This window comes from Mytilus galloprovincialis, chromosome 6 (assembly GCF_965363235.1).
Source record: "Mytilus galloprovincialis chromosome 6, xbMytGall1.hap1.1, whole genome shotgun sequence".
Taxonomy (NCBI): domain Eukaryota; kingdom Metazoa; phylum Mollusca; class Bivalvia; order Mytilida; family Mytilidae; genus Mytilus; species Mytilus galloprovincialis.
Window position 1 is genome coordinate 68,193,030 of NC_134843.1, and position 16,835 is coordinate 68,209,864.

The window sequence follows — 16,835 nt, forward strand, 5'->3', positions numbered from 1 at the left end:
CAAAGTCCATTGGCCATGAAACATCACCTCATCACAGAATCGAACAGAGGCCCACGGCCTCGTCCGATATTGTCATCAGACGAACCATTTGAAAGAGCTTAGCAGAACGAGGTACTATACATGACCAGAATGTGAGTATGATTGTGGACACTGCTGCAATGATAACATTAGTAAATGAGAAATTAATTCCGGCAGAAAATGGAGATTTTGAGAACGTAACGCTACGTGGTTTGTGTTAACAGCTTGTTATTGGGAAGACTATAAAGAACGACTCTCGACATTAATAGAGTAAACAGACGATGTTATACTTAGGCTAGATATTTTGGACATACTGAGCGCAGTGATAAACCTGAGTACTCCCACAATTACCATCAACAATAAAGTGATAAATGCGGCATTTGTTAATAGTGGAAACGAGATTTCAACTCAGCAAGTTTGCATAAAACGAACCATCACAGTTCCGCCAAACTCAGAAATGACTGTTACCATTAAAACTAATAAAAGTGCTGATCAAGAGTGCATTTTAGGACCATGCTCGCTGAATAGTTGCGAATTGGTTTCGCACGTCGTTGGAAAAGGAAATAGTAGCCCCTTAACCATTTTAAATGATGGAAATCGCCTATTCCGCCTGAAGAAAGGTACACCTATTGATTACATAGAACAATTTGACGATGTAGTGCGTACGGCAGATGAAAACGCGATAAGTGACGTAAGACGTTACATTGAAGAGACACGAGACAGGGTGCCCTCGGCACTGCCTCAAAGTTCAGATGAGTTATCTACTATTCCACCACATTTAACCGACCTATATTAACGTTCAATCGACTCGTTTCAACCTATTTCATTCCAACCATTAAAACTGAAAGCGTTTAAAGAATAACATGTAACATATTGATTAACATTTTGAATTTCACTATTTATTTTTGTATGTGCAGCCATATTTGCAAATGTATGTGTAATAGAAATAACCAAATTATATTTTTTTATATTTTAAAATTAATTGATAACAAATTCAAGAACATGAAGTCCATTTTTGAAGAATCATAACTTTAATTTCCGAAATTATATAGAATACCTTTAGGACAATCTTGATTTTTATACCGTTTTTCCGCCATCTTGAAAATGGCAGCCATATTGGATTTTTCAGAGTGGGTCCATAGCTGAAATCAAAGGGTATATAACCAAGAACTACTATGCAAAGTTTCATGCTTTCCTCATCAAGTGAACAATTCTGCTCTATATCTGCACCAATCGGCCGGACTAAACCTTTGCGTTACAACTCAAATCTAACCTACTTTACACAGTTCTCAAGCGAGAGCTTACTTTGGAAGTATATATTTATATTCGGTTATAGCTATATTAGCAGGGTTGATTTTTTTCTTCGGTATAACCTCAATTTACTCGATTTTTAATATGGATATCGTTTTGGGGGCCTTTATAGTTTGTTGTTCAGTGTGAGCCAATGCTCCGTGTTGAAGACCATACTTCGGCCTATGATGGTTTACTTTTACGAATAGTGACTTAGATGGAGAGTTTTCTTATTGGCACTCATACCACATCTTTTTATATTATTCTGCTCATTATTGGTCAATGATCTAATTATTCAAGCATTTTACTTTGCAATGACTACAAAGGTGATAAATTTTAATATATACAGCCTCCTCCATTAATAGCTACTGTTTCCTTTGAATCTTAAATAAGAAATAAGATAAAACAAAGGTTTGCGTTATATCGTAAATGTTTGCGTAATAACGCAAAGGTTTGCGTGCATACTGTAGGTTAAAAGGAAGTAATTAAATATGATTTCATCTAGTTTTAGTGGACACAACATAATGAGCATGGTAAGGGGAGAGTTTGGCGCCCGCTAACATGTTTAACACCGTCACATTCTGTATGTATTGATATGAACTAAGTTAGGAACCTGTTGTTCAGTGTCGTTTGTTGCTAGCTTGCTAAGTCACATATTTGCTTTTTGGTTTATTGTTTTGTGTATAGTTTAGGTCGCATTGGTTAGCTTTTCTCGATTAAATTGTTTAACGTTTGTCATTTCTGGACCTTTTAAAGCTGATTATGCAGTATACGCTTTGATCATTGCTGAAAGCCGTAAGGTGAACTTTTGTTCTTAATTTTGGCGTCTTGTGAAGAGTTTTCTCATTGGCAATCTTACCCCATCATTTTTATATATAAGGCCTTTTTTTGACGTAACAATTGGAAATTTGAAGAAAAAAAACCAAGAAAAGTACATATCATTAACGTGATTTAATCAAAGGACAAACGAATGAAATTAAATTAAACATGGACCATGCTTTCCCAAGACGGTTCCGTCCTCACCACAACTTTGGATCATGTGCATGAGGGTCTGTATGTCCGTACCCAGTCCCCAATTTCAGGTCCATAGGCTGGATTCTGCCAGGATTTTTGGGTACGTCGCCTTTAGATTCCTTTTAAGGGTTTTGTCACTGCTGAACTAGAAATATATAAATGTACACTCAATAAATAAGAATGAATCAATGCATGCAATTCCTTTTTCTCAAACACCTATTTTAAACAAACAAATAAAATGTGATATGAAGGTTTAGCATTACGACATGCATTTTAATATGTGACATAAGTATTTTACCTACCATTTTTTCTGAGAAGATACGCAAGATCGTCAGAAGAATTTCAGTGACTATCGGTTTTGGAACTCCTTTTCTATTGTACCAGTATTATGTTCAGTTTTACAGATATATGAAAATCAGTCAATATTTAGTATGGATACTTTTTGTTTCAATATGAAACAAAGGTCTGTGAATTCGTTCCTGTTAACACGACAATGAATTGCAGATTGTATTGGCATCAAGTTAAATTTTTTTATATTTCTGTATTCTCAAACTGTAACAAGTATCTGTCATAGGTCGCTATTATCAAATTGCTTTTGTTTAGTGCGTATTTGCTATTTTGTGTTTGTGCTGACTGCTGAGATAGTAGGACGATGGTTCGAGAAGAAATGCAACGTAACATCAGTGTTATGACATAACGTTTTTTGTATGTAGATTTTTCTACTTCTTGATAAATAAAAATATATTTTTGTAATTTATTACCTTTCCCAAAATGCTTCTCTGCATAATGTGATAGGAAACGCGCTCCCATTCAGATGTTTAATCTTTGGTGGGTCTGTTACAATTTTATTTAGATCATGCTGTAAATTATATTTATAAACCATTTATTTGTAAAATCGCATATCTGCTCACTGTTTGAATATAGAAACTGACCGATTTTATAATATTAAGAGACATCTGAGACTTTGTAATATGTGTGATAAACAAGTACTGTAATTGAAGATGAATATCATTTTATTTTAGTATGTGAAAAGTATAATGAACTTCGAAAGAAATTTATCAAACCATATTATTGGAGAAAACCTTCGAATTTTAAACTCATACAACTGCTATCTGTTCATAATGTAAAGGAACTTAACAATTTAGGGAAGCTTTTATTTCTTGCCAAAAATGCACGTAATTAATTTTATCATTATGAATGCTTAATATGTGTTAAGTTTTACCATACTCTGCTGTTCTGTTATATGGGTATACTTACTTATATGATTTTTTGACTAATTGTTTAAATGTAAATATATTTCACTGAAGTAATTGAATATTTGTAATATTTATAATTCTATAAGCTGTATTGCTTACGAATAAAAGATTATTAATTATTAATAAATCTAGAGCGGAAATAAATCGCAGCTTGATTTGACTTCTTAACTTTATCCGTTAATTAATCCCAGCTTCAACATGCGTGATTTATGACAATTTATTGTTGAGTGTGTAAATATTGACACCTGTGTGTAAACTAATGTCTCTTTTTAAAAGATTTGATGTTTAAAACTACAAATGTATATACATGTACTTGTTGATTGGAAAAAGTACGATTTAAAAAAAAAATTAATTTCTATTTTTAATACACAATATCCCAGATTGAGATCGATTAACAGGTGAAATCATCTGACCATGAAAGAAATACCTAATCAAATTCTGTGTTTTCACAAAATATGTTCATATCAGTAAATGTTTAGTGCCAAGAATGTTAGTATCGATATATGGAATATATGTCTCCATAACAAAATTCTCACATTACCAATTTTTGTGACTTTTTTTCTTCAAAACTGTCTTTTTGTGATTTTATTCAACATCAAACTTTCTTTTCAAACAAGATTTTCTAATTGAATGTCGTATTTTCTTTTCATTCCTATTTTCAAAGGAAACCAACAATTTATTTTAAAAAATACTGCCCCAAACCTCTTTCCACAAAAAAAGAATTTGATTGTCATTGTTTTATATATAATCATTAATAAACCGCAATTGCATATTATAAAACATAATCTGGAACTACTTATATATAAGGCAGTTGCTATTTGTCCGGCTAGCCGGACGAATAGTACCAGGACTATTTGACCGGCCAATACAATGCGCATGTCTGTGTGCGTGAAATATTATCTTCAGCAGCACCAGGGGGTCGCAAATCATATATATGGACATCTAAAAAGCAATGTTTTGCAATCTTAAATTGTCAGGCCCCAATCTTGATACTGGTAATTGAAATTGTGGTTTTCTTTATATATAGAATTAGTCCAATGTGGACAACGTATAATTAGAAAAAAATCATGTATATCCCATATTTATTTCTTTATCTATGGCTTCACATTGTAGGAAGAGGGAAGCAATTACTTGTAAAACAAACTTGGGTCGTGATTGACTCATACATTTTAAGTTAACGTAAGGATTTGGTCAAGTTGAAAAAGGTACAAAATTATTATGTCTGAAGCTGTCAAACAGAGTCATGGACCCCCTTAACATAAAGTTATCCATATTTTGTGTGAGAGGTGGGAGATTTTTTTTATAAGGTCCCCCCAAAAAAATAAAAAGTAAACAACACTGTAAAAACCTTATTAAGAAATTCCAGGTGGGATTTTATCTTATTTACGTGAGGGGGTCGGGGTAACACGGGGTGCTCCTTTTCCCAAATCCCTCCTTTCTTTTCCCCCGAGATCCAACTTTTATTTGTCCCTTATATTTCATATCCCCACTTTTTATTATCCATTATCCCACGTCCCCACTTTTTGTACCCCCCCCCCCCCCCACACACACACAACTATATCCCACTTCAAAAAAGCCGTGTCGTTCCCCTCCACTGAGTTCGATGGCTACTTGCAAGATTCATTTTCGGAATATAATTAAATTTTATTAAGTTAGGCATGCCTTTGTAAAGGCCTTTCTCAATTACTCTTGCTTTGATAATCTTTTCCACCATTTACTAGTATACAGCTATAGCGAGTCGAATAGTTTGGTTAAATTATAGTTCTCCGAGCAATTACTTTTTATATCCCCTTTTCCTTATAATTTCAATTATTTTTGAGTCCCTATTATAAAATAATATCATTCTTTGAAGTTCATACTATCGTATTCCCTTGTCAAATTCCGAAAACTGGAAAATTTATTAAAAATATTGATATCGCCGTTTCAGCCATGATCTGAAAATTGAAAATCAGTGATCGGATTATACGCGACCCCCTGGTGCTGCTGAAGATAATATTACACGCACTTCCGTACGGACATCTATTGACATGCGCATTGCAATGGCCGGACAAATAGCCCTAGCACTATTCGTCCGGCTAGCCGGACAAATAGCCACTCCGTATATATAAATACATTTATCTATTAGTCCAAGCATACGGTAATATATGACAGTATATTTTTCCTGTTTCAATTACCATGTACATACATGTATGAGGCTAGGCATGGGTCATCATTTATGAGGATATGAATGATATTAGAGACATATATTATTTTTCTCTGATGTAGTTTGAAGAAAAGAGAATAATGCATGGTACCGATAAATGTAATTATCATATACTTAGACTAAATAACATATGATTTTTACCGTATGATAATAGCATTAAATTCAAGTATTTTCCATATTTTCCGAATTGGTGCTTAGCGGGCTGATATGAAAAGTTTATCACACGCTTCGATTGTTATCACATGCCTTTCCGTAACGTTATCACATGGCATTCCGGTGATACTCGGCAAATTCCGGAAAATACACCTCAATGCTACGTTTTCAGTGAAAAACATTACAAAGTAGTGTACAAAACAATTATTTGAATAGTGGAAAGTATATTGTGTAAAATGATTAAATTAAATTAAAAAAAATATATATTAAATAAATGCAGTTTTTAAGTTTTTCTGAAACATAATTTAGAAAGTTACTTTAAAAAAGTTGACTTTTCCAAACAATGTTCATGATGCATATTGTTGAATTATTTTTTGTCAATTCGTCAATATTTAAATGATTTTTTCTCTGTTGAGGCATATGATAGAAAGATTTCATATTGAATGTATCAAATTTTTGGTCCGACGTCCGTGAACTTTTTACTCTTTCAACTTCTTTTCGGGAACCACGTAGAAAGATCAATATATGAATCTGTTATTTTTTGTCTACTGTTGAAGCATATGATAAAAAGATCATAACATGTCATTTTTCATATCGCATGTATTATCAGCCCTCGGTCAATATCAGCCCTCGAGCCATGCGGCTCTTGGGCTGATATTGAACCTAGGGCTGATAATACATGCGATATGAAAAATGCCATGTAATAATCTGATAATAACAGATTAAAGAGGTGATTGTTGGTTACTCAACGTCAAGTGGCAAATATTACATACATTATTAGGACAATTATAATAGAGATCAATTGACTAAAGAAAAAAGTGAAATGTTAAAAAAAAAAAAATAACGATAAAGAACTATAGAAATGATGATCTGACATCTTTAATTTAAAATATTAAGTAGACCAATTTCAAAGAAACAAGGCCATTTAAAAAGTTAATGAAATTATTGTTATATAACGTAATTAAATCATTATAATGACTAAAATATTACCATTACCACGCACACTCACATAAATGTTTATTAAATATATAATTTAGATCGCAATTACCCCCCCCCCCCCCCCACACACACACCGACTTCAAGGTTCTGGATACGGCCCTGATATTTGTTGGGTATATTTTTTAAACGTGTTAATCGGTATACTTTCTCATTTTCATGTTATAAGATTACCACTAAAACACTTACCGGCTTTTTTGTATATTAAGTAGAATTGCTCTGTACTATAGTTTACCACTTTCCAGACACCTCGAATCGGGCGGCATAAAAGTTACTAAGTGGTGACTCTATTTTATAAAAAAGAAAGACTTCCTTTCTTGGATTGGATGTTGAACTGAAAAAGAAACATGCATATAAATACATTACGTATTTAAAACTTGCAAAAGACAAAAAAAATACGACCAAAAGACGATTTATATATTATATGTCACAGTATCACTGGTGGTAAGCGGATGGTCGTAACTAAAAGTTACGACCATCAGGAGATGGGAGACAACTCTAGGGATAAGTTTTTCTTTTCCGATTTTCGTGCACTAAAAGGTTCATTTGAACCAAACCGCTTGTCTCGTACATACTATTCGGCAGTCCGGTGATATTAAAACCAAATTTGATGCATTAAAACATTCCAATTTTGGTAAAATAGTCATTCAAAAATTCAAGCATGATGGTCGTAACTTTAAATGAGTGATGGTCGTAACTTCAACAATAGTATTTTGGATGATGGTCGTAACCCAAACAAGATGGTCGTAACTTTGAAAGATGACCGTAACTCGAGTATTAAGACAAACTTGTATTAATGTATTTAAATTGTTAAGGTAATAGACTCAGATGTAATATATGATTTGCTACAAACAATATTATTTGTTACTCTGGTAATGATATGCAGAAATCAAGCTAGAGAATTATTAAACATACACATTTCTGATGGATTTCAAACGCTCATCTTTTAGGAGCAACAGTGAAAACTAATAATTAAAAATAAATAAATAAATAAATAATCTTTATTTTAAGAGGATGATCCCATTAGTTAAAACGTACCTTCATGAGAGTCCTCAAAATAACAATAACATAGTTATAAGTACACACAGTATTATAAAGTTATATTATACACAATATACAATTATTATTGAAATAATAATGAAAAGGCATATTAATTTGCACAATTGATGAAAAATTTGTAACATTTTGCTTTAAAAGATACAAGTGTATCACTCATTTTGATTTCATTTGGTAAACTGTTCCATATTTGAGAACCTGAATACTAGTATGTAAATGTTTTCTTTAAAAAAATTGTTTTTGGTTTTGGAAGATTTAATAGTTTTTTATCAGCTGAACGTAAGTTATAGTTTTGATTATCAGTAAAATGAAAATTTTCTTCTAAATAGTTAGGAACCATACCATTAATTGATTTAAATACAAGTATTGCCTTTTGGTATTGAATTCGTTTTTCCACATTTAACCAGTGTAAACTATTAAACAATAAACTGGATGATGTCATTATGTCAGCTTCTACTATAACCCTAGCAGATTTCTTTAATAATTTATTAAGTTTATCTATTCCACTTTCACAACAACTTCCCCATATATTGCAACAATAATCAAATAATGGCAGAATATAAGCATTACAATAGATAATACGTATATGCATAGGTAAATATTTTCTTATCTTTTGTAATAAGTTGATTCTATTTGATATAGTAATTGACATTTTATCTTTTTGCTGACTCCAATTTAAGTTTTTGTCAATATATAAACCAAGTAGTTTTTCACAATCTACATTTTCTATTTGTTCATTTGAAATATTGATATCTACACTGTTTCCAGTTAAATAATGCCTTTGTTTTGAACCAATAATCATTGATTTACACTTTTTGGCATTTAATTTCATACAATTTTGCGAGCACCAGTTTTCAATTACATGAATATCATTTTGAAGGTTAGAAGCTAACTGAATTACATCATTACCTTTACAATGTAATGTAGAATCGTCTGCATATAAATCTATTAATGAATGTTCTATATTAAGTGGTAAATCATTGATATATAAAATAAATAACAAAGGGCCCAGGATAGAACCTTGTGGTACACCAGTTTTTCTGCATTTAGTATTAGACATGACATTATTGACCTTAACTTGTTGGCTTCGTTCAAACAATTATGACTTAAAACAGTCTAGTGTACTATTATAAACATTATAATATTCAAGTTTTTTCAATAAAATTATATGATTAACCAGATCAAAAGCTTTCTTTAAATCTAAAAATATAACTCCATTTATCTCTCCATTATCTTTTTTTGCTAACCATTCATCTACTAATTTAGTATGTGCAGTAGTATACGAATGTTTAGTTCTGAAACCTGACTGTGTAGTATTAAGAAGGTCATTTCTATTTAAAAATATATACAAACTATTAGCTATATGTCGTTCTATGATTTTAGATAGACAAGGCAAAACTGCTATTGGTCTATAATTATCAGGATTACAGGCATCGCCACTTTTAAAAATTGGGCATACTCTTGCAGTTTTAAAAATAATTGGAAATTTACCATATTTGATGCTTAGATATATGTCAAAGCTGGTAAAATGACATTGCTGCATATACTCAAAATATTTGGTCCGACATCATCTAAACCAGTTGCTTTCGACTTGTCAAGTTTTTTTAAATACATATTTACATCTAAAATACTCATTTCTGGTATAATGAATTTTTCACTACCCCTTTGTAACTTTGATTTTACAAATTTATTTAGTGCATCAATTTATTCAACTCGCATTAAGCCAAAAAGTATGTTAGGGTTGAGAATTGATATGTTTTTTACTGTACGTTAAGGCAATAAATTATTAAATGCACGTGTATTCCCTTATATTTGTTTTTAGTATTTTTTATTTACGACTTTTTTTTTATCTGCAATCATGTCGGCAGATGAAATTATTAAACGTACAGTCTGAACAATCATCTTTAAATAATTTATTGCAGCTCTTATGTCTTAGAGTCTTTGGGTCTTTGTTTACTCCTTGACTTTAAATTGTTATTGTCTTATAAACTATTGGCCTTCAAATATTCGTCTTTTGCATGGTCGTCCATGAGGAAATAGAATCCACAAAATTAATGCACTTCTGAGTCAGGGTTGAGTTCAATATCGTAGCTGCTACGTAGTGCTACGTAGATCTTGACGATTGAACATGCAGCAATAGACTAGTTGTTACATATATATTGATAGCAGCTACGATATTGAACTCAACCCAGGATTTTATTACGTGTTGTCGTTATTTTTTATCGATTACATAACGATTATATATTGCTGTATATTATTGATTTTAGTTCTAAGTATTGGTACGGAATGAAAACTGAATCCATGGTGTCGCAATGAACATTGTGTTAACCTCGAAAGTAGGAATATTGTTGATATATATTTTACACTGCTACATGCACTGAATTTAAGAGTAAAATAAAATACTTGTTTGTAGCCAGGATAATGTTACAAGGACTTAGGTCAAACTAAATGTACTGCGGCAATTATTACATACAAATCCCGGTATGCAGGTTGAAAATCATGTTTAAGTTAGAATCATATTCAAAACAGTGTGGTCCTGGCCATTGATTGACGACCTGAATTATCCCATTGACTGGGACAGATAAGTTGAACGTTTGTCTGTAACGACCATTGCTCACTTCTTACTTATTATAGAATTTAAACTGTGGGGTCACCAAAGGTTCTTAACGCCTTTAATAATAAAATAATTCGAAAAATTATTCAGGAATAACCTTAATGTTTGATTCATATTATTTATATAAATCAACACATCGTATTATTCCGGATTCGTTTTTCGAATTGCTTTATTTAGGTGTTGAGAACCTTTGGTGACCCCACAGATTCAGTGTCTTTAACAAGTACATAGTGAGCAGTGATTGTAACCGACAAACGTTCACCTAATCTGTCACAGTCAATGGGCTAATTCAGGTCGTCAATCAATGGCCAGGACCACACTGTTTTGAATATGATTCTATATGTTTACATTGTATGAATGGCTATAAGCTACTCATGGACTTCGTCATTGGACATTACTGTGCACCTGATTATCAGCTTGATTTCACCAAACAACAATATGACGTCTAAGCATCCAGGCTAAAAATAAAGCGTATGTTCTTTAACTCAGGTACGGACCTGCGAATTCGCGGGTATGCTCTAGTCTCGATAACGACCTTCATAACCTATCAATATGTTAAGCTTATTTTGACTCTTATTAATGCTCTTTCGAATTAATGTATCATTCTTAAATTGAAGATTTAAAAAAAATCAACTAGTAAGTACATCCTCAAAAAGTTTATGTTTTCAATAGATGCGAATTCCAAACGGAAAAAAAATTAGGATACTGCTATTTCATCTGATGTCCAATTTGTTAATTTGTTTCTTAAACTCATTTATTTTGTAATTAAAACAATTACATGTACAAATGTATTTGATACATTTTGTGCTTTTTATTTCTAACAACGAATTATCATAACCAGAGCTGTGTTTCTTGTTTTAAAACGAATTCTCCACTTTTGAGAAATTTACATTGTTAATGAATTTAACCGCTTACATTAATTCAACTATTTGCCTCTTTATTAATTTTATACATTATATTTTAAGAATATATGACTGTTCATTTCATTTTGTATTGTTTCGTTCGATTCGTTCCAATTTTCTTCTTTACAGGTATCCCTCTCTCCATCTAGTTTTTATTATTTGGTGAAAACAACTTCACAAATATATAATATGATATATTTTATATTCATATAACAAAAGACACGTTTAGAACTCTTGACTGGTTCGGTTCAAGACATTTGAAAAATTTGGAATTTTAAATCGAACTTAAATCAAAATTCCCCAAAACTAATATTTGAAAACTTTTAAAATTTCTGAATTGATAAGTGTTACACGCATTGGAATTGCTTTATTTTACATTGTATGTAAAAAAAATGAAAAAAATTCTTCAGAAGTACATCATATAAAATACTAGTATGCATATAATAAAAAACACGTTTTAAACCTCTTGACTTGCCTTATTCGGTCTTATTTAAAACAGAGTTACGACCATCACAAATTTAAGTTACGACCATCCTCAATATTTAGTTTTTTTAGTTACGACCATCATGCTTGAATTTTTGAATGACTATTTTACGAAAATTGGAATGTTTTAATGCATCAAATTTGGTTTTAATATCACCGGACTGTCGAATAGTATGTACGAGACAAGCGATTTGGTTCAAATGAACCTTTTAGTGCACGAAAATCGGAAAAGAAAAACTTATGCCTAGAGTTGTCTCCCATCTCCGGATGGTCGTAACTTTTAATTACGACCATCCGCTTACCACCAGTGAGTATGGCCTTTAACGATGTACAAAACCTATACCATATAGTAAGCTTTAAAGACCTGGCATTCTATGCGGCCCTTACTATGAGGGGCGTTTTAAAATAAATTTAGAGACAAAGAACGTATTTGAGACGAAGAAAAAACGTGTCCGCTTTCATACTCCAAACCTCTCATAAAAAGGTAAAAAGATCGTACCATAATACAATTTCTTTCGAAAGATTACAGGTAAATGTTAAATTGGATTACACAGTGTCCATGTATTTTGTTGTTGTTACCAGACTTTACCTGACATTATACAATCTTACATAATAATACCTATGTGGTTTAGTATTAATGAGGATATTTGTCACTTGCAATATACAGTAATAAATAACAACCATATCAAAACTTATTTTGTTAAAAAGTTAATGAAATGATTGTAACATAACATAATTAATCAAATCATTAGAATGAATAAAATATTTAACGTAATCGAAAATTAAAAAAAAGTTCACTAATAATTTAAATGAGGACCCAAAAAACTAGAATGTAAGACAGAAAGTCACAGGACAAAAAGTCACAATTCATTTTTTTTGATATTTTCTTTGAATAAAAAACGCTTATTTCTACAAAAATATTTTTGTATATTTCTTGAACTATTGTAAATAAACCAACCTTGTAAACAAAATTTATCAAAAACATATCAAAGATGATCAAATAATTATTAAAAAAACAAAATGTCAAAGTGGCTTCAGTTGGCACTTAAATGGCTTCATGGTGCAAAGAAATCTTTCTTTTGCATTATAAAATTTAAATAAATTCATCGATCTCGAAAGTTCTCTATTGAAAAAATGTTAAATTTTATCAACATTTATATCTACAATATTTATCAATTTTTATTTATTAAGATAACATGATATTGTCTTTTACTTAATTACATTTATAAACTAGAAAAGGCAGTTTTTAAGGTCAAATGCCCTTTTTGTATACCCATGTTCTTCATAAAACCCGGACCGTTTAACGAAAAAAATTCCACAGACAATGCAAAACACTGAATTTCAGGTTAAATATAACGAAAATGTGCGTCTTTTGTGCTGAAAAGATGTATTTACATTGAATCATAGATCAAATTTATTCGTTCAGTGTTTGTTCACCGGTGTTCATATGTCAGTTGATTGAGTTAAACCATTTCAGTTGATATGTTAAAATGTGTCTTTCTATGTTGTGATGTTACGCTATTATTTCAGATAAGGATAATATTGGTACATATTAAAACGTTTAATCCTGCTGCATTTGTTTGTACCTGTCTTAAGTCAGGAATCTGATGTACAGTAGCTGTCCTTTGTTGATGTGGTTCACAAGTGTTGCTGGTTTCTCATAGGTCGTTGGTTTTCTCGTTTAAATAGTTTTAAACTAGTCCTTTTTAGAGCCCTATATAGCTAGCTGGTCGATGTGAGCTAAGGCTCCGAATAGAAGACCGTACTTTGACATATAATGGTTTACTTTAACCAATTGTGACTTGGATGTCTCATTGGCACTCATACCATATCTTCTTGATTCTATATATTATTCAAATTCAAATAAACTGTCATGGATACCACTTTTAATTCTGAAATAGCAGTTTATTGGCCTGATTATATGTTTTATCACTCGAAAAAACCTATTAACACTCGGAACAAAATGGACCAATTCACTCGAAAACAACGATGTCCGACAGACACTATCCCTGCCGTGCTGTTGATATATTATATATTTTGTACAGATAACAATTGAATTACTTTATAGGAAGAGGGGTGTCTCCAATTATATTGTTTGATACATTTTTTCTAATCTCACTATATTTATGAAATTCCAATCAAACATTAAATTCGTCGTCAATGGAACTTGCATTATAATGAGTGGTTTTCCCGTTTGAATTATTTTACACTGGTAATATTTGGGGCCCTTTATAGCTTGCTGTTCGTTGTGAGCCAATGCTCCGTGTTGAAGGCCGCACCTTTACCTATAATGGTTTACCATTATAAATTGTAATTTGGATGGAGAGTTGTCTAATTGGCACTCATACCACATCTTCCTATATCAATAATCTATCTTTCCTGTCAATATTTTTTATAATCGTCATTTGTCAATATTCAAATCATTTGCACAAATATGGAACTTACAAGTATAAGGTTTATAGATATTAATATAATTGTTTGTCAAATAAAAGTTAAATTGTAAAGATATCGCTAAACGAACTCATAATTATTTTTTTAATCGAATGAGGTAATTTTGAACAGCGACGCATATGGAAAGGAAACGCTACATAATGCTATTATAGTAGTAATTGTACTGTTAAGCTTACAAATATATGTATATTATAATTTTATATTTTACATTAACTTTTAGACATAACCGTGTATGGTGTTATGACACATTCAGAGGCATTCTCATCAAACCCGGATGTAACAGAAAAAGAAACAAAATTTAGACGTTTACTGGGTATCCCAGTTACAAGGTTTGCTCGGATTAATAACTATTGTTCTGAAGTGGATCCTACAAACACATACCTTAGAACTGTAATCCCATCGTTGGATGTTCCTGTCCTTCAGCTTATGACACAGGTATATTAACCCAAAATGTTATCTATCGTCATTAAACACTTGATAGAAATTAATTATTTCCTTGGATTGTTTAATACATGTAAATAGTGCGCATGTTTTGTTCTTATGTACAAATAAGAAGATGTACAGTGAAACTTCTCAAAACCGGCCGCCCGTCGGACCACGGGATTCGGCCGGTTTTCAGGGGTGGCCGGTTTGTTGAATTTGAAATTAACAAGAGTTACTTCCCTTCAATATTTGTGCATTTGGTTTTTTCACCATGTATTGTACCTCAATCATAAAGTTTGTTTTGTTGTGTAAATTTAGCTTTGTATTCTAAATTGATTATGAAATAAATATTAAAACATCATTTGTATCTTTATTATTTTTTTATTTTGCAGGAATAACAAATAAAATGCAACTATATAACAAAACAGTTTTAATATCGATATAATATGTTATTGAACTCAATTGACATACATTCATCATCGGTACTATACGATGATAATACATAATAAGCAGTACACCACCTTACAGCACTACACATGTTCCCAAATGCATAACGACGATATCTATTTACGATTTATTTTGAAAGATGAATGTGATAAATTTCTGTATAATTTGCCTAATGCCCGCGTCACACTGTCCCGATTTTTATATACGATGGACACCCGAATGCGAAAATTGTAAGTTCGTACGAAGTTGGTCCCGATCTCGTTAAAATACCAAAAAGTGACCGAAGCAAGTGCGATGAATAACGAAGTCTATACGATGGTGCCGAAATTATATACGATAGCAAAAGATGGACATACGAAGGTTAACCGACGACGGGTATTTAAGCTTCGTATCTCAATGAAGCCTACACGATGGATCACAAAGGATACACGATGGATTACGAAGGCTACACGATGGATTACGATGATGGCGCGATGGCCATACGATGTCTGAAAGACGTCGTGTACAGCTTATGCTGCATTTAAATTAAATGCCGAAGGCATCACGCGTTTTTAATTGTTTGGTCAATATTGAATATATATTATATTAATTGTTTGGTCAATATTGAATATATATTATATTGTACATTTTATTTCTGGTTTAATCATAAGACGGAAGACCGTGGGCTTGAAGGGTAAAACTTGACTCCGAGTCTCTGCATATAATGCCACCAAAATCAGGAAGAGGGAGAGGATGAGGAAGAGGTAGGGGTATGAGTCTTGATATGAAAAATTGACAAAAAATAATATTTGACTCGTAAAAGTAAATCCTGAGCCTGTAATAGCTGCTCTTCTTGTTCCATTTGAATTAATAGAAACAACGCTGTCGCCTTTCTTGTTCACATAGAATCATATGATATGAGCTCCATGTTTTGTGAAAGTCTTTCTTAACTGTCGTATTAGAGTGACCAGTGCATATCGCGCATGGCACTTAAAATGTATTTTAGCGCGAAAATTAACTTACATATAGCTGGATGTATTGCCGTCGTAGTTCCATCTTGTCGCCTTCGTACTTTAATTCGATGGCAACACGACGGGATTACGAGGTCTTCACGAAGTCGTGTTGCCATCATAAGACCTTCGGGTAGCTTCGTGATTCATTCGTGTAGACATCGTAATGTCAAAACTGCCCGATGGAAACGGTGGAAACACGAATGCAATACGATGTTCAAAGATGCATTCCCGGTGACATTACGATGGTGAGGATGGTGATACGAACTCAATACGAACCCTCAACATCGGACGCACCTTCGGGGATTTTTTAACATGTTAAAAAATTTAGAACCCTTCCCGAAGTTGTCCCCGAAGGCTAGAAAAAGTGACCGATGGTTCTACGGTGGTTAAAGATGGCACTACGAATAGCCCGATCTGGATACGATCAGTCCCGATTTTGAAAATTTCCATAATCGTGTTGCCATCGGCGTAAAAATCGGGACAGTGTGACGCGGGCATAAAAGTTATTTTTTTTTAAATGATGAAATAAAGTAGCCA

General features: G+C 32.3%; 1 protein-coding gene and 1 long non-coding RNA gene across 3 annotated transcripts in view; both read right to left on the reverse strand.

Moving 5' to 3' along the window:
• LOC143080168 (uncharacterized) overlaps positions 1 to 16,835 on the reverse strand; it is a 279,716-nt gene that overhangs the window by 207,993 nt on the left and 54,888 nt on the right. The gene's annotated exons all lie outside the window — the stretch shown is intronic.
• On the reverse strand, positions 2,245 to 7,316 carry LOC143078281 (uncharacterized). Its single transcript, XR_012979153.1, has 3 exons — positions 7,120 to 7,316; positions 3,084 to 3,181; positions 2,245 to 2,467 (listed from the first exon to the last, which is right to left on the reverse strand). It is a non-coding gene; the product is annotated as an uncharacterized LOC143078281 (long non-coding RNA).